Source organism: Colobus angolensis, unplaced genomic scaffold (genome assembly GCF_000951035.1).
Source record: "Colobus angolensis palliatus isolate OR3802 unplaced genomic scaffold, Cang.pa_1.0 Scaffold278, whole genome shotgun sequence".
NCBI lineage: Eukaryota > Metazoa > Chordata > Mammalia > Primates > Cercopithecidae > Colobus > Colobus angolensis.
In genome coordinates, this window is record NW_012116021.1 from 2,697,434 (window position 1) to 2,722,053 (window position 24,620).

The window sequence follows — 24,620 nt, forward strand, 5'->3', positions numbered from 1 at the left end:
TCTCTTGAGAGCTGATGTGTAAAGGAGTCTGGGAGTGGGGTTGGGGATCCTTTATCTTTGGGTCACCAGCAAAGCCAGTGGGGTGGTCCCTGAGATGGAGTGGTTTTGCATGTTCCCTTTGGATGTTGGGAAAGTGACCTTGCCCAAGGAAAGATGGGGCTTTGGGTGTACAGGTCAACATACTTGTCACCCAGAAACACGCTCCCTTTCATGCACAGACACCCACACACACACTCAGGTGAGCCACACTCTCATGGCAAGTTTCATGTGGGCTGCCAGGAGGGAGAAGTCAAAGAGTAAAATGCTTAGATGAACTGGCATATCTGTGCACCCTTGGACCCTGGCACTGACACAGCTAGAAGAATTAAAATGCTCCCTGTAACTTGCCCTCTTACTTTCAGGAGGAGAGGACACTGTGAGGCTCTGTATGCAGGACAGATGGAGCAAGAGTGGAGAATGCGGGCTGGGAAAGGGCTCCTGGGTGAATTCGAATATTTCACTGGGCCCCAGTAATCCTTGTTGGAGCTCAGTCATTGTGGAAGTAGAGACAAGACAAGTAAAGTAATGTAGAAGGGCTCATGTTCCAGTCTGACAGGAAGTTGATCAGGCTAGGTTGGTGCTTTTCTATGTATCCTCACTTACTTTATCTTCTATTTAAGTCTAGTTTGGTTTGAGACCCCCTTTTGCCAAATGGAATCTCCTGCTCTATAGAGTGGCCTGAGTGAGGGGTGGACCAAGCTCTGCATTTATCTCTTCTCAAGGGTTCCAAGGAGAAAGAGTTGGAACAGGGATGCCTGAAGGGTTGGGACTGTCCTGGGGACCATGAAGGGATGCACTAGTTCAAGGGAGAACTTTCATTTTTAATATAGGAGGGATTTGAGTTTCATTTTGTTCTAATGCTTGGAGCCTATCAGTTTATGGGAGAAGAGATAATAGATAAAAATGGCCTCTGAGAATATGGGAAGGAAAAGTATCCACAGCTCAGGAAGAGGGGATAGCACTGGCCTTGTGGAGGGAGTGCTCTTCCCATAGAGAAGGAGGCAAAAAGAGGAAAGGATGTGGAATGTCTTTTCAAGGTGATAGGACAAGAAAGTAAGGGAGTTCTTCTCTGGTGGCTTCCATTTTTCTATAAAGAATGAGGCAAGGCCTTGTGCTGCTACTGAGAAGACCCAAGGAGAGTTGGAACATCTGAACAGACAGGGGAAAAGACTATGGAAGACTATGGGGATCTATGGAAAGGTTGCTGGGCAGAATGAGGAACTGGTTGAGGTTGGAGTCTAGGCCTCTGTTTTCCATGTTTTACTGCTGGGTGTTGAAGTCTTATGGCATTTACCCCAGTGTTGGTGCCTCTAGGGAAGTCAGAGCTGGTATAGGGCAGATGCGGAGAGCTGAACTCAGCCCAGAAAGATGCCAGTTTGGACTGGCTTCAGTTTAGGGTGGCTCAGGGAACCAGCCAGTCCTGCAGCTCCCTGACCTCCTGCATTCGAATCTCACCAACAGGATTTCACAGTAGCTTTCTCAGACCTTAAGCTTACATTTTGGTCCTGCAGGATTTTGCTGCATAGATTGACAGCTGACTCAGTTCATGAATCCAGGGTACTTGCCAGATGCTCTCTGGATCTTCATTCTGGAGAGGTGGTTGACAGGTGCTGGTTCTGAAGCTTAGATAATGAGAAACTCAACTGTACCAATAAGATCTTGTAGAACAAGGTGAAATTTGATCTAACACATTCCAGGGACATGCCCTGGAGAGGCTGGACTCTTTTACTAGCATTACATGACCAGGTCCTGGAACTGGTTGCCAAGCTCCCAAGAATGGGTTTGCTGTGGGGCATTAATAGTAATAATTCTATGTATTTTATGAAGCACTTACTCAGAACCAGTCACATTTTACCCACAAGGAAGCTGAAGCTCAGAAAGATTGAATAACTAGCTCAGGTTTTCACAACTTGAAACTGGCAGAACCAGGACTGACAGGGGGCCTGCCTGACACCTCAGAATGATTTTGGCCACTCTGCTGCCCCCTAAAGTAGCACATCTTCTGCTTCTACTCCCTAGGTGTTCCACAGTCATAGCTCCCGCCTGACCCCACTCCACTCCTAAGACAGAAAAGTCTTTCAGGGGTCTTCAGGGATGGGCACCATCCCTGACTTCCTTCTGGAACCATTGGGACAGGGTGATTTTTAAAAACTAGAAAAAAAATCTGCGATGTTCTTTCCTCTCATTGTAGCATTTAGTGACTTGGGGTGTATGAAAGCATGGTTGGGCTTAGATCTGAGATTAATCCCATCTCTTAAAGTTGGTGAGATTCCCAAGCAATGATGGCCTCTTTGATATTGGGGAGGACTAGTTGGATGAGACCAACCTCATCCTTAGGATAGCAGGTTAGGCTGCCCAGGTCTGGGCAAGGGTGAGCAGCTTCAGACAGGAAGGTAGTAGAAGAAAGGGCCTCGTCTAACTACCCACCATCACTTAACCTTTCTTCAACCCACCTCAAAGACCTCCTGATATGTCCAAGCTCAGCCATGCAATGCTCACCCCAAAAAGACCAAACGCAAAGCAGGCTGAATTTGGAAGTCAAGAATCTGACCTCTAGCCACCTCTGTCTCTTCTTTTGTGTGGGAATCCCTTTCTGCAGCCAAACTCGCAGCAGCCACATCCTCACCTCCACCTCCCCAGCCACAGGTGTGACCGCACCACAGCACTGGGCTCTGACACATCCCCTGGCTCGTCCCATTTCCCTCAGGTCAAGCCCAGGCATAAGCAAAGGATCAAGCATCTCGGATACAATGGTGAGGCAGCAAGGGAGGGTTGGATGCCACGGGAAAGCTCAGGAGCGGGCAGATCAATGCAGGACAACTTCATTGTTGTGTAGCTTTCTGCAGGGAGCCAGACATGGATTAGGCAAAGAGCCGGAGCCTTTGTTCCTTCAGGGTTTACTGACTCCTGTGCTCTGGCTAGACTCGCACATTGCTGCCAACGTGACTCTGAAAGCAAGAGCAAAATGAAGGTGGCAGGGAGGGAGAGACAGGAGGGGGAGAGGGGTGATGCTGGCTGCTTGGAGTCTTCTCTGTGAAGGGCCCAGGGAAAACTCTTAAGCGTGACAGCAGAGGCGGGAGGAAGGTAGAGAACAATGGGGAGTCTGGCTTCCATTTGGACTGTCCAGCAAGGGCCTGGAGCTCTCCTCCTCCTCTCTCCCAGCTCTCCCCCACCCACCACATTTCTAATCTTTAATGCTGGCTGATGTGGGTGAAGCTGCTTGCAGCCTCCGGATTCCTTGGATAGCTCTGGTTCTGCATTTTGCCTTTAGAAATCCTGCTGTTACCACCCCCTGTACTTCCCACCTCCCAAGAAAACCTCAGCCTAGATCTGACAATATATATCCAGAGCTAAATAAGACTCCTTCTTCAACCCTACTTGAACCCAAAAGTGAGTTGAAGGAGACGTGCTGGCAAGAGACAAGTCCCTTGTCTGCTTTTTTGGGTGGTTCTGAAATTCCATCAGGATTCTGAGGCCCTCTTGGGTAGGACTCTTTCCAATTTCTCCATAGAGTGACCCCAGTTTCCCTTGAAATTAAATCTTGATGAGGGAAGAGATTTCTGCATGGGTGATAAGGTCTAACACCCCTCTGCATTTTTGCCCCTTTTCATTTGGGCACATTTTCCTTCTGTCACAAAATATCTGGGTATTTGTGCTTGAGAGAGCTAGATCTTCTCTCCTCATTATGCTTGACTTCTGGGTGGGTGTGAATGCATTGCTCAAATGTTCCGTATGCTCCTGGGCCAGGAATGGTGAGGACTGACACAAAGAGGGGAAAAAGGAAGATATCACAGGCAAACCTTTGACTGGGGCATGCTCTGCTTTGAGAGAAGGGAACAAGAAAGACAGGAGCACTTCTGAGGAGCAAAGATCCCACAGGGACGTAGAAGGTACTGATGGCCCAGATTTGGTGTCAAAGGCCTCCAGCCCAGGTCTGTGTGGGTTGTATCTGGGAAGGAACTTGGAAGTCTGGGGTAGAGGAAAAAGGCAGGGTTACAAGTTACCCAGAGAACAGAGCTGTAGAGAAATCTTAGCTGAGGGCTCTGGTGGGACTTTCAAACCAAAATATACGAGCCTTCCACATGGGACCAGATGGGCACTTGGTCTTCTCAGGATCATGGTATTTTCTCATGACCCTCTGCCAATAGGATCCTCTCAAAGCCTCTCTTAAATAGATAAACCTGACTTTGATTTACCTATGGGAGGAGACTGGCACCTTTGGCATAAGTCAAGAAGAATGGAGCTTGGCTTTTCTGAGAGCCAAAACCCTTGAGCAGTTCTCACTTCACACCCTAAGAGTAATGTCAAGTAATGTCTGAGTTCGGAGGGGTGGTCAAAACCCCCTGCTCAGCTATGGAGAGGTTTTGCAGAGCGAGGAGTGAGGTTGCCCAAAGGCATGCATTCCAGAATGGCAGTCGCTGACTTTTGCCTTCTTCCAGAAGAAGATACATCATGACATGACAGAACATCATGTTAGCTCAGAAAACACTACCAAACCTGGCTTTGGTAAGTAATGCTGGAGGCCTTGGTGGCTTGCAATGATGACCAGCTTGTCTTCATGGCTGTCTTTGCCTCAGTTTCTGCCACTTGTGTGCTGTTACCATGGCAGCACAATGAAGCCTAGCTCTGCCTTTGGAGACCTCACTGAAGCAAGTGTCCTATTTCCCTGAAAAAGACACATTTTCCCCTCCCTTGCCCTCAAGTTCATTCTGCAGTGAGAAAGACAAGGACTTAGCCCTGGTAAAGGGGACAGTGACTTCACTACTGTCTAATATGGCCTGGTGATACCTCTGTTACAGAGTTCTGATAGACTTACTTTCTCACTCCAAAGCTCACACTACCTTCAGTCTGTTTGGGACCCCATAATGTCGTTTAAAAATCACATTGTGGTATTCTTTACTCTGCAAGGCTTGCAATAGCCTTTGGCCAAAAGTCATGAAATCCTGACCTTCAAAAATGCACTTCTTATAAAAAGAGAGGGTGTGGAGCTGTGGAGAGCACATGTGCTCTTCCAGGGATGGGGCAGGTCTACAGAGCCTGTGACATGGTCCTTAGCAGCTGCTCAGGCCTAGGGAAATATTTACCTCTCACAGCTAGGTTCATGAGCATGTCGGGACCTTGTGACATGGAGGGTCCTCTAGTTTTAAGCTGAAAGGATTTAGCCTCTGTGACACAGGGGACCCCTGCACCTACAAAGGCTAATTTCCAGTCTTTCTCAGCAGTGGGGCAGACAGGCAGTCTCCAAGCTCTGCCCTCTTGCTGCCAAAGTCAAAGGAAGAGTGACAGTAGGAACATTCCAGAGTACTGGCTAGATACTAACTAAATCTAGCCTATTAATTATACTCTGTCAGAACCTCTGGATGCTCTTGCTGTTAATTCTGAAAGAAAATTCACATGGCAGAGAACTTCAGAGTAAATCTCAAACAACTTCTGTCATGAGTGCTAGTCCCTGACAGCTCACCCTGGACAGGAGGGCACAGCCAGGATCTGTGATGCTCTCTGGTTGTCCCCATCCGAGGACCATAGCTCCTCACTGAGGCCTTTTGCTTCAGAGGGAGCCAGATATAGAGCTGGCCAGGGAGAACTTGAGTCTGTTCCCTCCCACTGCCAGTGGGCCACAGGGGAGGCACCACCAATATAGAACATATTCTGAGAATGTCCTTCTTGGGAGAATTTAAATTCTAGGTTCGTGTTTAAATGACTCAGAGAATTGTTCAATTTTTGTGGCTATCAATTTGGCATTTCTTGCTACCATAACAGGAGATTGTTGCACAGTACCTCTGATACCAAATGGCCAACCTAGTCATTAAGAAGACCAGAGTAACCCCACTGTGCATTTTCAGGATGGTGTCTTTGGCCATCTTAATAATTTTATTAGGTCAATCACTTGACCAACTGTTACCCTGCATAAATTGGTCAGTTTTCTGGGCAGAGCTTCAGGGCCTGCAATATGGTTCTCCCTTAATTTGAAATCCCCAACTTGCAGAAAAATCTTTTTCTCTTCTTCCAGTTACTAGAAAAATGATGTTGTAAGGATCAAGTGCTCCCCTTTTTATTGATTGCAGCAGTGTTTCCCTTTAGTCTCATGGTATGCCAAGGATCCATCAGAGAACTTTGGAGAATGTTGCACAGTATGGCCAGCTCTTATAGATTCACAGTTTGCATTAGGATATCAAAGGCTCCAAGAAGTCCTGCTGTAAACAAACCTTATTCTACCACTTTCCAATTCTAATTAAACACAAAACATTCTTTGCTTAACACCTATTAATAGACTCAGCACACACATGTTAGAAAACACTGGGTTAAGGTGTGATCAGAAGCTTTTAAAGAAGAATCAAGCAGAATGTGTTCATCAACCACCCACCTTCTTATATCAAGAAACCACCACACCCAGCACGCTACCCAGCTGTAGGCTCAGCCCTCACTTCTGCCTTCTACATAGAGTCAGAAAAAATTCTGGTTGCTGATGGATAGCCACTCTTGTGAAGATCAGGAAACCTTCACTGTGATATCTCAGAAGAAAATGGTAAGTCATTTCACATAAGAGCTTGAGACCTCAGCATTTAACTTGGACATCTGCCCAGGCTGGTGGAGGTGACATCATCTAGTGGTAGCACACAGCAATGAAGACCTGGATCCCAGTCTCAACTCTACCACTTGCAAAGTGACGTGGGGTAAGTTACCTTTCCTTGTTCCATATTTGTCTCTGAGTAGCTAGTAGAGTTTACTGATCCTCATGTAAAAGACCCTGCCTGGACAGATGCCCCAAATGCCATGTCCCTATGAGTCACTATTGTCTCTTAGTGGAGGACATCTTTTGGTTCCTGGTCCTTCTCTCTCTTCTGAATGTGTTGTGTATCAGGCGAACAGAGTGAGAGAGATGGCTGCCCTTTTGGGTGAGGATCAGTGGATTTATCTGGGTGAGGATGGAAGCAGATGCTTAGGGGTTAACAGACCCTCTCTGTCACAGCTGGACAAGGTCAAGCGGAAGTTCTTGGCAAGATTTTCTGACTTTGATCTCAAGAAGGCAGCTCTGCCTAACAAATAGTCTGAAATGTCAAAGAATAAATGTTAAAGCTTGAGGGGTCGTTCTCTAGGGAGTTGCCTGGGTTGGCTAGGGAGGGAGGGGAGGAGGGAGAGAGGGACACAGCAGAATCCTTCACATAAAGATTCCGACTTGGTTTTGTGATATTTAAGAAAAAAGAAAACTCTGAATTATTTATAGCACAGAAGATATAAGCAGGCTGTAGAGAAGTCGCCTGGCTTCACATGATAGTTTATGGTCATTATTTAGCTGCCCCAGCCTTGAACTGGTAAAACTTTTCTCATTAGTCACATGCTATTGAGCTATACTTGAGCTATCTATTATTATTATTATTGCTATTATCATTATTTTAATCAAGAAAATTCATGTTCTTCAATATGTGAGTTGGGGGATGCAATTTCTAGAAATGACATTTGCACAAAGCAGGAGTTATTTCTTTTCCTTAAAGGGACTCTGGCACACCCTTCAGTAACTCTTTCCACCCCTGTGAGTGTTTCCAGCCTGTGCCTGTTCAAGCAGGGATTTGGAAGACCCCTGCTCTGATATGGGCAGGAAGTATCTTGGTTTGGGCCTGGGTACCAATTGGCCATGTCGATCTGGGAAGGTGAATTTCATCTCTCATTTATTCCCTCTGAAAGATGAATGCAAATGCCTCTTCTGAGTAGGCTGGGCATAGGAAGGATGATTCCATTGTGTTCAAAATGCCTTGGTACCTGGCAAGGGGCGAGGGGATAGCATCTACATTATAAGAGGGGATAAAAGAAGTAAAGAAATGTTAAAAGGTTAAATAAAAAGTGATTGAAGGATTGCTGGTAAAGTTGGGGGGAATGGGTTCTTTCATCTGTTTACTTTTGTCAGTGATAAAATGAATACTTCATGTTGATAATCGTATCCTGATTCTATAGCATGGGTAATTGAAATTCACTGATAATCCCCAAATTGCAGTTAAAATTAAAATCACAAGCTTCACATGCTCTCTCTTCCATCTCTACACATGGTACTAACACATTCTTAGTCACTCTTCTAATTGTTTTTGCATACCCTTGACAACACTCTGGGAGATGCAAACACATGGAATCAACTTTTGGTCAGTTTGGGGGTGGTGAGGTGAGGCTAATTAAACCGCAAATCCGATCACCAGTAGAGCTCCAAACAAGCAATATTGTATTTAGGTGGTATTGCTTTTGTTGAAGATATCAATACTTTTGTTTGTTTCCTAGACCTGTTTTTTTTTTTCTACCTTGAAGAACCTGGAGAACACTTTGCAGTTAAAATGTCACAGTGACAGTCCTGTTATAAAACTCTGAAAATGTACATGTTTTTACCCTCACTAATTTACTCTATTTCTCAGAAGTCTTTGAAGTGTTTTTCTTCCACTCCCTACTTGCTATGATGTAGAAGTTACGCTAGCACCGTTGCTCTAGGGCAGTGGTTCTCAAAGTTTTTGGTCTTGGGACCTCTTTACACTTAAGAGTCATAGAAACCCCAAATAACGTTTGTTTCTGTGGGTTATATCCATCATATTCACTGTATTTGAAATTAAAGCAGTATGATTTAAAAGCTCACACATACACACACATTCCATTTAGCTGTCAGGATGATGACATCATCACATGTCTGGAAACCACTGGACAACTTCATGAATAATACCTGTGAGACACAAGAGTGAAAAAAGTCATACACTATCTTACTATTGCTAGGAAAATAGTTTTGACATATAAATCTCCTGAAAGGATCTTGAGCCCACCAGGAACCTTTGGACCATTTTGAGATCTGCTGTCCTAGAGAAAACAGGCACAAGCAGATTCTGAAATCAAACCTGGGTCCCCTTGGAGGCAGGAAAATCTACCAGTAATGCACTTTGATCCAAGTGTAGGAGCCCGTCAGAATTCCATTTCTTTATTCAAACATCACTGACTTCCCCATGGGTGTTGACTTAAAGCAAACTGAATACAACCATGCATGTTCAGTTGCTAGGAATGTGGAATATACACAAGAAAGACTTCACCTATTATTAAGAAAACAGAGTGGGGGCTGTTTGCTTGCTCTGGAGAAGAATATGGGCTTGATGTAACAGTAAACATTATTGGTTGATTGAAGAGACTCAGCACGAACGGGATTGACAAAATCCCATTGGTGAGAGCAGGAGGCATGAATGGCAGGGGATGAGAGAATTTATAAGCAGCTCCTTGTTGGTTGGGCATCCCTTCGTGTGCACTGTAGCTCTCATTGTGCATCACATTTGGACTTGTTTAAGGAACACGTGAGGCTTGCAGTGCTATAGGACCTATGGGAGTGCCTATTTGTTTAGACACCCTGGCACCTCCTTCCTCTTTCTCCTAAGCTGGGCAGCTTTGGTATAGGAAGATGGGACTATGAAATGCTTTAATGCCTAGGGAGCTTCCTTAGGTTAACTCTGTGTGGCACCCAGCACACCACCCAGCAGAGGGACCTGTCTCATCATGAGGTCCTAAGTGGGTGACAGTGTTTATGCCTCTTCCTGTTCATCATTTATACCCTAGGGAGTAAGAACTGCTCTTCTGTGGGATTATTTCATAAACCGGCTGGAATAGGGTCTTTCAAGGAATACCTCTGAGATCATGAGCAAATGTTGCTTCATTGACTTATTCTTCAAACATATTTGGGGCATCCACTCTGTGCCACACACTCTGCTACTAAGTGAGTCAGTTGTATTTCCTGTTGTCAAGAGCTTTATTGTCTCCTGCAGTGGTTTTCAATTGGGGTATCTTGTCCCTAGGGGACAAGTGTGGAGACATTTTTGGTTGTGACAACTGAGGATGGGTGCTTCTGACAGCTCCCCACAACAAAGAATTATTCAGCCCCAAATGCTAACAATATCAACGTTGAGAAACCCCAGTCTAGAGAGAATACAGTCCAGTATTCACTAGTCTTGGGTAAGAGGTGGGACCTTCCCACTTTTTAGGGCCCTCCTTTAGATGCCAAGAGTCCTAGGGCCATGAGAAAGTACCATCTGGAACCTGCACCCCACTTCCCTTCTAGACAATGTTTCATTTCCTAAACCAGAATTCCTTACCCAAACAGCTCTCAGCTTGCCTCCAGGACATGTGTGGGTCTCTTCATTCATCTTTTCTAAGGGTGGGGTACGCTGCAGGTGTTGGCTACGCTGCAAGAGTCGGCCAAAGGATTACTGTGCGGGGGCAGTGGGAACATCAAGAATGTGAGGGTGGGATGGTTAGAGGAAGATGGAGTTGCAGGCTCTGTGTGCACATATATGTATGTGAGACCCCTTTCACTGTGGGATGGAAGACGGGGGTGGAAGAGAAGGGAACAGGCCAGGGGCCAACTCCTTAGCACTATGTGTCTCCACTCACAAATCCGAGGAACCAGAGACACCAGAAGTCAGGCCTGGCCCTTCAGGTCATTCTGAAGATCAATTTTGCAAGGCAGGAGGGTAGGACATGCCTTATTTGTTAGTGTGTTAGCTTGATTTATAACTTCCAAGCCCATATGAAATGTGGGCTTCTAATTATTCCCTTGTCCCAGGTCCTTCAAATGTAAGGAATAGGCCTGGTACAGATAAGTGAGTAATTATGAAGCAATATGATGAAATTATGGGAGAGGTAAACATAGAGGAAAGACACCTAGTTCCCAAGTGGAGTTTTGTTTTTGTTTTTGTCTTTTTGTTTTTGTTGTTGTATTTTTTTTGAGACAATTTTGCTCTGTCATCCAGGCTGGAATGCAGTGGTGCAATCTCGGCTCACTGCAACCTCTGCCTCCCGGGCTTAAGCAATTCTCATGCCTCAGCCTCCCAAGTAGCTGAGATTACAGGCGCCCACAACCACACCTGGCAGATTTTTGTATTTTTAGTAGAGATGGGGTTTCACCATGTTTGCCAGGCTGGTCTCGAACTCCTGACCTCAAGTGAACCGCCTGCCTCGACCTCCCAAAGTGCTGGGATTACCTGCATGAGCCACCTTGCCCAGACTGATGGAGTTCTTAAAAATACTGAATCATGATATTGATCTGCAGATGTTTAAATAAAAATGGCAGTTCAAGGAATGGCATAATCAAAATGATCAGTTAAGATTTTAAAGTTTCCATTGTTTAGAGAGCTGCCTTCAAGCCTTGGAAATCCTGACTTCACTGCCCGGTAACTAAACACCACGGTCCTTTGGTGACCTTGGGCTGCCTGAGGTACACAACTGTGGAGGTTCTTCCTGCTGGACCATCTCCACACTGGGGCGATGCTCTTACAGGCCCACCCAGTTGCCATAGAGACTGATCTCGAGGTCTCCACAATTGACTGGTATTTACTGGGGATCTGCAGCTTTCTGGGTGCCGTGACCAGCATCATAAAGGAGAGAGAGGGACTGCCCCTGCCCGGCTCCCCATTTGTGGACTATTGTGAGAATATCTCTCTGTAACAGAAAGGTAAAGACCCTGGAGAACTTGAATAGGAAGGATATTTTTTTCTTTGAATAACATTGTGCTTTTTTCTGATTACAAAAGTAATTTATATTCACAGTAGAAAATTCAGCGAAATACAGAAAAGCACACAAACACATAAATTATCCACCATCCCATCACCCAGAGACAACACTGTTAACATTTCAGCTTTCTGCCTTCTAATCTTTTTTATGTACTTATTTATTTGTCAGAATCAAATCATTCCACGTGCACATGTACATACACATTACTTTGCTACATATTTTTTAATACGATTGCATTTGCAATTTAACGGATCTTTTGCAACGTTAAAAAATTTTGTGAAAGTGATATATTTACCACATGGTTAAAAAAATACACACATATACACACACACAAACTTGCACAGAAATGTTCATAGCATTTTTCATAATGGTCAAGGAGCAGAAAAACGCAGTATTTATTAACTGGTTAATGGAGAAAGAAAATGGGGTGTAACCATAGAATGGATTACTACTCAGCAATAAAAAGGAATGAAGCACTTATACATGCTACAACATGAAGAAATCTCAAAGAAACATGCTAAGTAGCTGGACACAAAACATCCCATTTTCTATGGTGCCATTGGTGTGCAAATGTCAAGAAGAGGCAAATATGGAGAGACAGAAATTCTATTAGTGGCTGCCTAAGGCTGGGGTTGGAAGCAGGGATTAACTATAAATGGACCCAGGGTTCTTGTTGGGGTGATGAATGTTTTAAAACTGGTTTATCCTGATGATTACACTATTCAGTAGATTTACTAAAAGTTGTTGAATTGTACTTTAAAATAGGTGAATGTTATGGTATGTAAAATAATGCCTCAATAAAGTTTGTATATATATACACAAAATAAGTTATATAATAATAAATATATAAAATAAAGTTTGCATATATGAACTCAATGATACTTATATATAATACATAGTAAATATATAATATATAAACTAAACATATATAATATATATGAACTTTATTGAAGTATTATCATTATTATTTATCCAAATTACTGCTATAGATTGATCTATCTGTCTATAAAATGAGAGCACTTCCTTTTTTACACCTGTTCCTCATCGGCAAGTTGTTCTTAGCACCACTACCACTACCACACAAGTAACCTCTGTTATTGAGTGTCCTTATGAATTATATCTAAGCAAATTGTATACAAACAAATATAAACATATGTGTTTACTTTTCTCTATTTTGTACAACTGCAGCTATATCATACATACTATTGTGCACTTTTTAGGATAATCCCTTTCCCACCCCAGTTTCTTGGAGCTCTTAGAGAACTCCCTCATTGTTGTTTTAGAGATCCATACTATCCCGTTGTATTGATGTACTCAAATTTATTTAATTTCTTCACAATAGTTTGCTGTTATAAATCATGGAAATGGATTGATCCTAAATATATTGAAACTAAATAAATGTGGTTGAACCTAAATATAATATTAACATAAAGCCGTATGACCCCCATAAATTATTTGGTATATCTATTTTATATATATTGACCATATGGGTTGATACCAATGTGTACCCCAAGAGTAATGCAGATGCTCCTCAGTTTACCATGGGGCTATGTCCTGACAAGCCCATGAAAAGTTGAAAATATCACAAGTTGAAAATGCACTTAATACACCTAACTTACCGACCATCATAACTTAGACTAGCCTACCTTAAATGTACTCAGAACACTGACATTAGCCTACAGTTGGGCAAAATCATGTAACACAAAGCGTACTTTATAATAAAGTACTGAATATCTCATATAATTTATAGAATACCATATTGAAAGTGAAAAGCAGAGTAATTTTACACCATAGTGAAGTTGAAAAGTCCCAAGTCGAACCATCATAAGTGGGGGACTGTCCGTATATGAGAATGAGGTTCCCCACAGTCTTAAACAGAGGGTCATGGCTTGACTTTTAATGACTGTATCATGCTCCACTGTGTGGACATACCACATTTATTTGACTAGTCCCCTGTGTTTGAAAACTTGGATTGTTTTATTTTTCCATTCTTATGTAAAACAGCACAGGTATTTAGGTACTCTTGGTGGTTAAGCTGAACAAGGGAGATGGCTCAGTGGCAGCCCTCATCAGAGATAGTATGTCTGTCACTGCATTGCTACCTCTGATGAGGGCTACAGGTATCCAGTGGATTTCCCCAAGCTGGTATCCAGTGGATTCTCCTGAGGGACAGCTATCTTGTAACAGAGAGCTGACTGTGGAAAGCTATCTCCTTCTGAAATATTATTGCTTCAGACTTCAAGATGCAACATTATTGAATGCAGAGGTCATTACCTTTTTTCAGGTAACTTCAAGGTGTTGCCAACATTCACATAATGTTGTTCCCCAAAGGGCTTTTCTGGCTACAGCCTTGCCATATTTTAGGGCTGGGGATTCTGAGCTGAACAGTCCAGAAATGTTAATGGGATTCTGGATGAAGCCTCTAATCTCCTATGTCCTACAGAGGGTTAACCAAGCGTGACCCCATGACTTTCTGAAGGTCAGAGTGAGGGTTGGGAGGTAGTACCCATGTATCCCGACCTCTTGCTCTGGCTTTTAAGCAGGCAGCCTCCTTGGAACCCATCGGGTAGGGCATGGCAGTAGAGATTCAAGCTGGCTGTAAAAGGCCAAGACAATTCAGAGTGAGGCATTTCTAGCCGACCCACTGATCTGGGCTCCAGGCAGAGGAGGGGCACAAACTGGAGAGAAGTCAACCAGCTGGAAGGAATTCAAGGAAATAGCAACAGGAAAGATGAAGGGGTGGAGAGATTGGTCGTGAGATTATCTAAATCTGCAGCTTTTGAGGCCAAGTGATAGCCATGTTTTCTCTCTAGCAGCCCTCAGTGGCGACAGCAAAGCCCATGCTGTGGTTTCAACACCTCTCCTCCTCTTTTACTAACAAACAGGGTCTTTAGTGTCTTTCTGAGGGTGAGCACGGATGGGGCCAAAGATGGTCAGGCAGGAGAAATATATCCTCTTCCTCTCCTCTTCTGAGTTCCTGAGCTCTTGTCTGCTGAAGATGAAGTCCTGGAGGAAGGAAAGGGCTTTAGACAGCAGAGCAGATGATGCAGAAAGAGCCCAAACATATGCGCAGGCAAGATAAGCATAAAGAGATGATATTAGGGATCAAGATCTGATGGCAACAGGGAAGGGAGAAAAAAGCTGGGTCTGGGAGGAGCATTTTAGTTGAAACCAATGAGTGCAATTAGGTTTGTGTCACTTCCTACTGCCCAAGCAAGCTGTTTGTTGGTCATCTGTTAGAGATGGCTGCCAAGATGCCATGTGCATTCCAAGATCCCTGGGTGCTGGCCTTTCCTATCTGCCGGGCTGAGAAAGGGACAATGTATGCCAGCTCTGGAAGCCCACTCAGGCATGTGTGGCCCACTTCTCTGGCATGCTCCTGGAAGCAAAGGTAGTTGGAATCAAGGAAATACAGCATGGGAAAGAAGTCTGAGCACCTGCTCATCTCTTTCCTTGCAATGGGGTTGGGAAGAAGCAGTTATAGGTGGATTGAAGTAGGGTTAATGGCTAGGCCAAAGGGAAGCCTGGTGCTGTCACCAACACACCAGTGTCCATCCATTGCTTAGCCCATCTGGGCATGCCCTGGGCAGGACCTGCTGCAGCTCAGAAAGCAGGAGCTTTTAGGGGACAGACTGCACCCTCAGGAATTGGCCCTGCCACTGCAGCCCACTTCAGACCTGACTTACTTCCTGCCTGATTAACTTTCCCCTCTCCCACCCCAGCTCCTGCTATAGCTGGTATGCCAGTCTGCAAACCTGCTAATACTACAGTGCCCAGAAAAGTAGGTGCTCAAAAAATATTTGTTCATTTAAAAAAGTTATTAGCTAAGGCATCAATTAATGTGACTTTAAAAAATCTCACTAGAAGGAGTGTCTCCAGATTCTTTGGAAATCTACCCACACAGCTAGCGTAAATTTTTTTAGGGGTCGGTGGCATGTTCTTCTTTTAATGATGGTCAACAGTTTAATGATAGTCTCTAAACTTAATGCAAAGTGTAGGCTATGCATCAGGTTTACAAGGTGGATTCAAACGTGGTCTCTGCTTCAGAGGGAGATGGCCATGCACAGTGAAGTCATATACCACATTGTGATAAGTACCCATATGCCCTGAGCTTCCTGGAATTTCAGAATCCTGATCATACCTATGTCTGTCGAGATAAGTGAGTATCACATCCCATCAGGTGCAAGGTTGCTAATGATCAAAGAGGCCAGGTAAACATTAGTCAGACTTGAAGGATTTGAACTTCACCTGTGTTGAATGAGGACTAGGAAAAGGCAGCTGGGCCTGGGCATCAGAGATTGCTGTGACTTTATAACAGATAAAATCAGGGGGGTGAAGTGGTAGAAGTGAGAGTGAAATGAGGCTTGAGAAATGATTGGGGAGCAGAAGAATGACATGGCATGCTGCTTAGAGTACCCATCAGAGTCTGGTGATGAAGGCAGACAAGGGAGTAATTTCTAGGGGAGGAAGTGTCAAGGAAATACTTTGATTAGGATGGGGGAGGCCAGGTGTGGTGACTCACACCTGAAATCCCAGCACTTTGGGAGGCCAAGGTAGGCAGATCCTTGGAGGCCAGGAGTTCAAGACCAGCCTGGCCAACATGGCAAAACACCATCTCTACTAAAAATATAAAAATTAGCCAGGTGTGGTGGCACATGCCCATGATCTCAGCTACTAGGAAGGCTGAGGCAGGAGAATCCCTTGAACCTGGGAGGCGGAGGTTGCTGTGAGCTGAGATGGCGCCACTGCACTCCAGCCTGGGTGAGAGAGCGAAACTCTGCCTCAAAAAAAAAGGATGGGGGAAAACTTTATTCTGCAGGTGAGGAGTCAGTGGGCAAGAGAGGTTTATAGTGTTGAAGACAGATGGGTACTAGACGGGTCCACATCCAAAAAGTAGATGAAAAAAATGAGATAGAAGTTTGAGTGGAAGCTTTATAATCTTGGAAAAAAGAGAACAGTTATTAATTCATGTACAATGAGGAAAAATAAAGATAAGGTAAGTAGAATTAAAGAGAGAGGGAAATAAGGGAATTTCTTCCTATTTCCTTAGCTCATCTGAGAGTGAGTCCATTTATACTTGGAGATTTTTGCTCTGGTCCCTTTGACAGGAGGTCCTGGATTAGTCTTGTTCGAGGAGGGGACCCAAACGAAGTACTGATGAACAGATAGTCATTCTTGAAGGAGGCAGAGCACTGCCTATTTCCATCATTATGAGTTTTGGCTGAACTCAACTGCTCTACACACTTGATTTTGGCTGATGTCATAGCTAAATTTGGGGTCTGCTCCCTACTTTTTTTAGTAGGATGAAGCTGGGGAAAGGCAGCAGGCAACCTCCTTCATCTCCAGTTTCCTACATATCTGAGAATTCAACTTGGTGGCCATGCCAAGATATGCTGGCTCCATGTAAGGATGCCTTGGGACAGTGTCCCAGAGACTGACGGAGCTTCCACGCCTGGCTCCCTCTTAACTGTTACCATGAAGAGAGTCGTGGAGCCTACAAAACTGCTACATATTTGAGGTCTTTCCAGTAGATTCAGTGGCCCTTTTGTGTTGGTGTCAATGCTTTAATGAGTTAATGCTGTGACCGAGCTCTAGCTTGAGCATAGGGCCCCAAGTTGAGGAGCAGCTGGGATGTTCCATGAAGATCGAGACCGGAGCTTCTGATTTTCAATAACTTTAAACGTTTATGTATTTGTGGGTAGAAGCTATGCTTAGATGGGTGTTGTCTTAAGCTCAATATGAACTCAGAGCTGTGATTGATGTCCTGTTGGGCACTGTCCTGATTAATAACTAGCACGCCTGCCTTGGTTTCAGAATTCGGATCTGCTGAAGCTGCAGCCATCTCATCTGGTGCTGGATCTCCAGCTGTCACTTGATGTTTCCAGAGAGTCACAGGAACCTGTGGAGTAATGTTAATAAAACCAGAAAGGCAGCCGCTCATCTATTTAATGAATACGTGTTGAGCACCACTGTCCGCCAGGTGGTGGCGGAGGTGCTGGATACAGCACTGATGGAGACACAAGGAGCCGGAGCTCTGCCCACTAGGGGACCAGATGACAAACAAACAAATAAGTCAGGAAGATAATTATCCAATGGTGGCAGTGTGAGGCATGAGAATTGAAACAGTATGCTGGGCTAGAAGTGACTCCTTTCCATTGAGTGGTTGGAGAGCGAGCGTTCATGGACAGGTAGTGGCTGCGGTCATGGCTCTAAGGTGGCCCCGAGCTTGGAATGTTTAAGAAGAAAAGGAAGGGCATTGGGGTAGAGTGGAGACAGGGTGCAGCGGTGGCCAAAGGTATGCTCAGAGGGCTAGGCAGAATCAATTTCCATAAGCAATGATAGAGTACATTGGGCTCTTACTCTAAACTCGTGGGTTTGAAGCAGGGGAGGAACATCAAGATTCCTACTTTATAGTTTTTTAAAGATGACTTGGGTTAGCTCACCATGTCTCAGAGTTGGGGTGAGGGATGGAAGAGAAGGGGTGGGAGAAGAATGGAAGCTCAGTTTAGGAGGCCCCTGCCCAGGTGAGAGAGCCTTGTGCCTTGAGCTAGGATGGTGCCAGCAGGATAAGGGGCAGAAGGTCTATTGTAGATGTGGACAGATTTGAGAATTGTTTGAGTATAGAGTTGACAGGATTTATTGATGGGCTTGGGAGCAGTGCAGAAAAGAGTCATCAAGGAAAACTCCTGGGTTAGGGGCCTGAACCGTTGAGTGAATGGGAATGCTGCTTAGCATGACATAGGCATGCCCTGGGGAAGGTCAGATTCAAGGGGAAGAAGCAAGAATTCTTTTCGGCTGTGTTACACATGAAAGACTACTAGACATGCAAACAGAGATGCCAAGTAGGGGTTTGGACAACCATGCTGATTTCACAAGCCAGATGATATCTGAGCATCCTTCAGATGAAATCGTTGGAGCTCCATGCTGAATAGACATTCCACCCTAAGGATGCTCAGAGTTGAGGCAGGCAGAAGTTACCTTACTCTTCCCCTGAAATCGTCAGAGTTCTTGCTTTTAATGAAGTGGGTCAATACAGACAGACTAAGCATCCTATATATTCCACTGCTCTTCTGAATCTTCATCCTGTAATGAAACACGCCTTTTATCAGTATTTTATGCCCCTGAAATCACTAATTTGTGGAATTGTGTGTGGAGCGGCTTTTGCTGTAATTTTAGTGTTACGTGGGAAGTTTATGATGAATCAACACAAACTCCCATGTAATACCTCTTAGACATTTCTGTTCTAAAAGTCCTCCAGCCACCCCACCAACAGGCCACCCCCAAGCTTATAGGCTCCCTTTTGTTCTCTCCCAAGTCACCTGAGTTCCCTTCACTCATCACTCCAAATTCAGCTACTGCACTCTAAGGTTCAGAGCAGGGAAATTCAGCTACTGCACACTAAGGTTCAGAGCAATTTAGTTCTTTCCTTTCCCAGGCTGAGCCTACTTTTGAATTTACACAGACTAATTAATGTGCTCTGCTAAACAATGGGCCATCGACTTCAGGTGTAACTTCCAGCAGCACAAAGAACTGGTAGAAGCTTTAAATGATTCAATCCTCTGCAGAGGCAGCAGTAAAAAGACTTAGTTCTCACTTCTGTGAAGTCTGTCACCCCACCTTACAGAAGTGATTACAGTTGGATTCACAGTGCACAGCATTTGTTTCCTCTGTGTTAACGTAATTATAGTACAGCCACTCTATTTTCCAAAAGTTTCTTTTTTTCCCCATACACTGTGCTGACTGATTTCCATATAGGAGCTTATTCAATCCTACCACAACACTGTGCTATGGGAAATCTTATGAGTCCATTTTGCAGATGAGGAGATTGAGGCTCAAAGAGGTTACACAGCCAGGGACAGTGGAACCTGGGTTGGAGTCCAGTCCAGTCTCTTAATGATGCCACACAATGTCCCACAGGGATGTTGTGCGTAGATGCTCCCGCTGAGTGACTGTAGGCATCATAATAATGAACTTCTTGGTGATAATTATATGAAGACAATTGCCATGGTGATGACAGCTGAGACTTGATGCTTACCTAATAGGTATTTTTTCTAAGTGTTTTACACATGCTAACACATGTGTATGCAAAACAATTCTATGAGGCAGGCTCTAGTATAATTATACCATTTTACAGCTAAGGAAACTGAGGACCAGAAATGTTAGGTAACTTTTCTAAGATCTCAGAGTGAAATGATTGGTGAAGGCTGGATTTGATCCCAGACAGTCTGACTCCATGGGTCATGCTGAGTGGGGTTGGCTGGAGCTAAGAGGATTGGGTGAGGAGGCAATACAACCCACTGCTATGCCCCCAGTGCAGAGATGTCTTAGTCACAGCCCTGAGAATTGATAAATGGTAACCAGAACAAGGTGGGCTTCTCTGGACAGTTTTTGCCTAAATGACTACCCCACCCCTGCCCTAAAAAACAGAGCAGGGTGGCTCACACCTGTAATCCCAGCACTTTGGGAGGCTGAGGCGGGTGGATCACCTGAGGTCAGGAGTTCGAGACCAATATGGCCAACATGGTGAAACTCTGTCTTTACTAACAAATACAAAAATTAGCCGGGTGTGGTAGTGGGAGCCTGTAGTTCCAGCTGCTCAGGAGGTTGAAGTGGGGGGAATTGCTTGAACCCAGGAGGCAGGGTTGCAGTGAGCCAAAATCGCACCACTGCACTCCAGCCTGGGCAACAGAGCAAGATTCCATCTCAAAAAAGGGAAAAAGGCCTGGCAGAGTGGCTCATGCCTGTAATCCTAGCACTTTGGGAGGCTGAGGCAGGTGGATCACCTGAGGTCAGGAGTTTGAGACCAGCCTGGCCAATGTGGTGAAACCCCATCTCTACTAAAAATACAAAAATTAGCTGGGCATGGTGGCGTGTGCCTGTAATCTCAGCTATGAGGGAGGCTGAGGCAGGAGAATCCCTTGAACCTGGGATGCAAATGTTGCAGTGAGCCAGGATTGTACCCTTGGACTCCAGCCTGGGTGGCAGAGTGAGACTCCATCTCAAACAACAACAACAACAACAACAATAAAAACCAGAACAGCACAGTTTGTAGGTACCTGGAGTAACTTGCAATATGTTCTTTGGGCATTTTTACACTTTTATTGCTGTTGTTGGAAGATGAAAAAACAGTTTCCATCTGACTGTTGCATGCAAGTCATTCTTCCATATATTCTCACATTTATACACAAAGAAATGGAGACCCAGGGAGAGTAGGTAGTCTATCCTGACCCCTCCAGATCTAGATATACATACCTTTCCAGTACCCCAAGGGGTACTTTCCTTGTCCCACCAGGGGGCTTATTACAATATATTCCAATTTCCTGGGTGACTCATCTATCCTCTTCTTTAGATCAATGAGCTCTAGGAGGAACAGAAGAGTCTCTTATTCCCTACTGGAGACCCTAGCCCAGTTCCTGACACACGTGATAAACTTTCACACACATTTGTTGAATATGAAAAGGATTGAACCAACATGTGATCCCTCAGCAAATAAGTGGGAGAGACCTAGTTAGTGCCTTAGTTTCTATCACTGTCAACAATGATCTGCTTTGTTGAACTGGCCTCTTTTCAGCCAAGTACCACTAAGCAGGGGGCTGGAATGGGGCCAATGGTTGTGCCTGTTGGCAAGTTTGGAGCAAGGGTTACTCACAGGCATTGGTGTAGGTCAACATTTCCAACTCTCTCCATCCTGTTCTCAGTTAAGACCCAGGCACAGAGCTACTCACTTGCTGCAATACCATTTAGCCACTCATAGGGCTCTCTATGCCAATGTGAAAGGCACTCAGCAAGGTCACTCTGTGTGCCTTCCACCTGCTATGAGTTTATCATTTGTTGCCTGCTGCCTTCGAGGTTCCCTGAGCCATGCCATGTCCCCAAATCTCCTGACCCTCTGTAGCATGCAGCAGATAACAAACAGGCTCTGTAAGCTGAGCAAAGGCCCCAGTTAAACACCTATGGCCTGGGGCAGTCAGAGTTCTCTATAGCTCAAAGTGGCAGGCAGAACCTCTGCCGACAAATTCCTGCTTCAGGTGGACAGGTGGAGTAGGTGTGTTATTACAGGAGGGAGGACCTTTGAATTTCTGCTTGCCTCTGTGTCCACTGGCACAAGGCAGCTCAAACTGAGCAGTCTTGGGTAACAGAGCAGAAATGAATCTTAGTCTTAGCATGCACTCCATGCCTGGTACTATGCTAAGGGGTTTACAGATGAATATTACCTCATTTGCTTACAAGTTTGTCAGCAGTAGATCACACTTCCCAAATGCAATGTCATGTTAGAGAGGTTGAGTAAGATGTCCAGTGTCACACAGCTAGTTAGTAGCAGAGCTGGGAGTGCCCTATCTCATAGTTCACGCTCCTCTTTACCACACTCCTGGGAAATCTATGGCCAAAGAATTGTGCAACTTGTGTATGAGAAATGAAAGGACTTACTAAAAAAGACAGACACTGTGGCTGTCAGGGAACTTATGGATGCACTTATAGATGATTTTATTTATTGATCTGTTTATTTTTAGCATCCACTAAATGAAAATAGTGTAGACAGCACATCAGGTGAAAAGATGACATGGCTTTTCATACACGTTAAATTAGTAACTATGGGCACTGAACAGCAAATTTCATTTCCCAGATGCTGGCCGGCTAGAAACTTTTCTGGGGGAAGTCTCTTCGATGAAACATTTATCAAGTGGTTTTGCTCTGTTGCAGATAATAGTTTTTTCCTATTACTGGTCTTCCATCCAAATATTTAATTCCTTCCTGATTTTATAACTTGGATTTCCTAATTCATTCTGCCTAAGTCATGACCTGGAGTAAGTGGAGATTCACATATATTTGCTCCAAAATCTCACAAATAAGGGGAAGTTATACAGGATAATATTCATATGTAATTGACACAAAACACATTTGCAGGAGGCATGAGGTATAGCTGTCTTGTCATTCAGCCTCCATACTTTTTGTACTGAAAATGGAAAAATGAGTAAGTACTCAGAGAAGAGACATAGAGGGAAAGGGCTAGTTTCTAGGGTAAAGAGCTGGTGTGGGAAATATCTCATCTCACGTATATCCCCTAGTTGGAATTTGTAGGACTATACAAAGAGAGGCCAAGGGCTGGCCTCTCAGAGAGCTGGCAGGAGAGGGATGGCAACCCAGGCCGTGGGCCCTGCCTGAACCCTGTACAGTGGAGGCTCAAGGAGCCATTCACATCTGCCCGGAGAGCCTACAATAAAGATCTATTTCAGAGAAAAAAAGCTTGCACGCACACACACACACACACACACACACTGAAAAGGTCTGGCAGGAGCAGAGCAGCTGCAGAAGGCAGCAAAGAACAGGCTGGTAATGAGGTCAATAACCCCCACAGAGGAGGGGCAGGTGGGCAAGGGGGCTAGGAAGAGCTTGTTCCCAGGGAAAGCAGAGAAAGTGGAGTTGTCTATTCCCAGGGAGGCCACAGCATGCAGACAATGTGTAGATGTCACCATATCAAGCAGCAATTCTTCTGAAAAAGGAGAGCGGAAACATCCCCAAGGCTGATAAGAAAGGGGAGTTGGGGTCCTTCTGCAGAGCATGGAAGGATGACTCCTTTTGGGGCTCCTAAGTGTGTTTGATGTGGGGTCCTAAGGCTGATGCCCCAGAGACCTCACCTTGGGTCTTCTGGGGCCATCCAAGGAGGTCCAGGCCTATCAATAAGAGGTGGCCATTCATTAGCTGCACAGGTCTAGTGATATTCAGTGAAGATTTCTCCCTTTTCTATTTTCCACTGACCGTCAGTCCCAGAAACCACTTAACCTCCAATATCTGGGATCTTCCTAGAGACTAGTAAGAACAAATAGCATTGCCATCATTGAAACCTCACACTTCTCTATGTGACTCAGTTTCTGTTAGTACCAGGAAAACGATAAAGAATTGTCTTCTGGTCCAAAGCACCATCCATGTAAGTGTTTGCGATGACTTTAGCTAGTGCCCAAGAGGCAGCAAACTCAGAGCTTGGTGAACACAAATGGATCTGATCCAAGACCCCCAAGCCAGGGGAGGGATTCCAGGGGTCAGATAGGGGCACTCGTAATTCCACCAGCTCTTTTTCTTTTTTTTTTTTGTCGTTTTCTATAGAATTATAGGGTGGGGGAGGTTCAGGAGACAGGCCAGAAAACCACCGGCCAGTGTGTTTAACATCTGGTATGGGGGAAACTCTTGGAAGTCAGCTCAGAGGATGTGGTGGGAAAACACCTGGCAGAGTGAGTGGACTTCGACAGGGGGAAGCAGGGATCCGGGATCGTGGAGGCCGTGCGGAACGAATCTGCTGGCTGCGCTGAGCTCAGGCTGCCCACACGGAGGGCCGGTGTGGCTGGGACTCGCAGGCCCTGGCCTCAGACCTTGTTCCCCATTAGATATAGGGTGAGGGCTAGAGTGAGAGGCTTAGAGAGGGTGGCGGAGGTGGGGCAGGAAAGGCAAGGGTGCTTGGCAGAAGCCCTGGCTCCGGGAGTGAGAGTGGGAAATGGGAACATACACTTTGAAAGGGGCCCAGCGTGGACTCCTGGGACTCCTGGACAGTCTCCTCAGTCTGCGGAGGGTGGGCTTCAGGGACTTCCAAAAGAGTCTGACGGAAACGGTGTCCAAATGCAGAGGTCACATGGAAAGAGATAGTGCCGAGAATAATGGAGTGCGGACAGGGTGAGCTGGCAGCCAAGATAACTTTGTGTCACCCGGGCTCCAGAGGAAGCCTGTGGGAGCTGGGCTGCGTTAGGCAGGGAGAGCGAGCTGTCCGTCTCCGGGGCAGGGAGAAAGGTGGGGGTTTGCAGGGAGGCTGATCACCACCGCCTCTCCGCATAGCTGAGGGAAGACAGGAAGCCCCACTGGGGCAACCAGAGCTGCCCAAGGGAGCTTCCCTGTTGTGCAAGGGCAAGAGTGCTTTCATGGGGGGCACGTGTATGTCCTGGGAGCTCAGGATTAGACAGGATTTTAAGCACTTTAGGAAGAAGAGGAAAGAGGAGTCTTTCTTTCTTTCTTTCTTTCTTTCTTTCTTTCTTTCTTTCTTTCTTTCTTTCTTTCTTTCTTTCTTTCTTTCTTTCTTT

The 24,620-nt window shown here is 45.2% G+C and overlaps 1 protein-coding gene across 4 annotated transcripts in view; it reads left to right on the top strand.

Annotated features, from left to right (window-relative positions):
• Nucleotides 1–24,620, top strand: part of NTRK3 (neurotrophic tyrosine kinase, receptor, type 3) — a 385,977-nt gene that overhangs the window by 286,535 nt on the left and 74,822 nt on the right. The gene's annotated exons all lie outside the window — the stretch shown is intronic.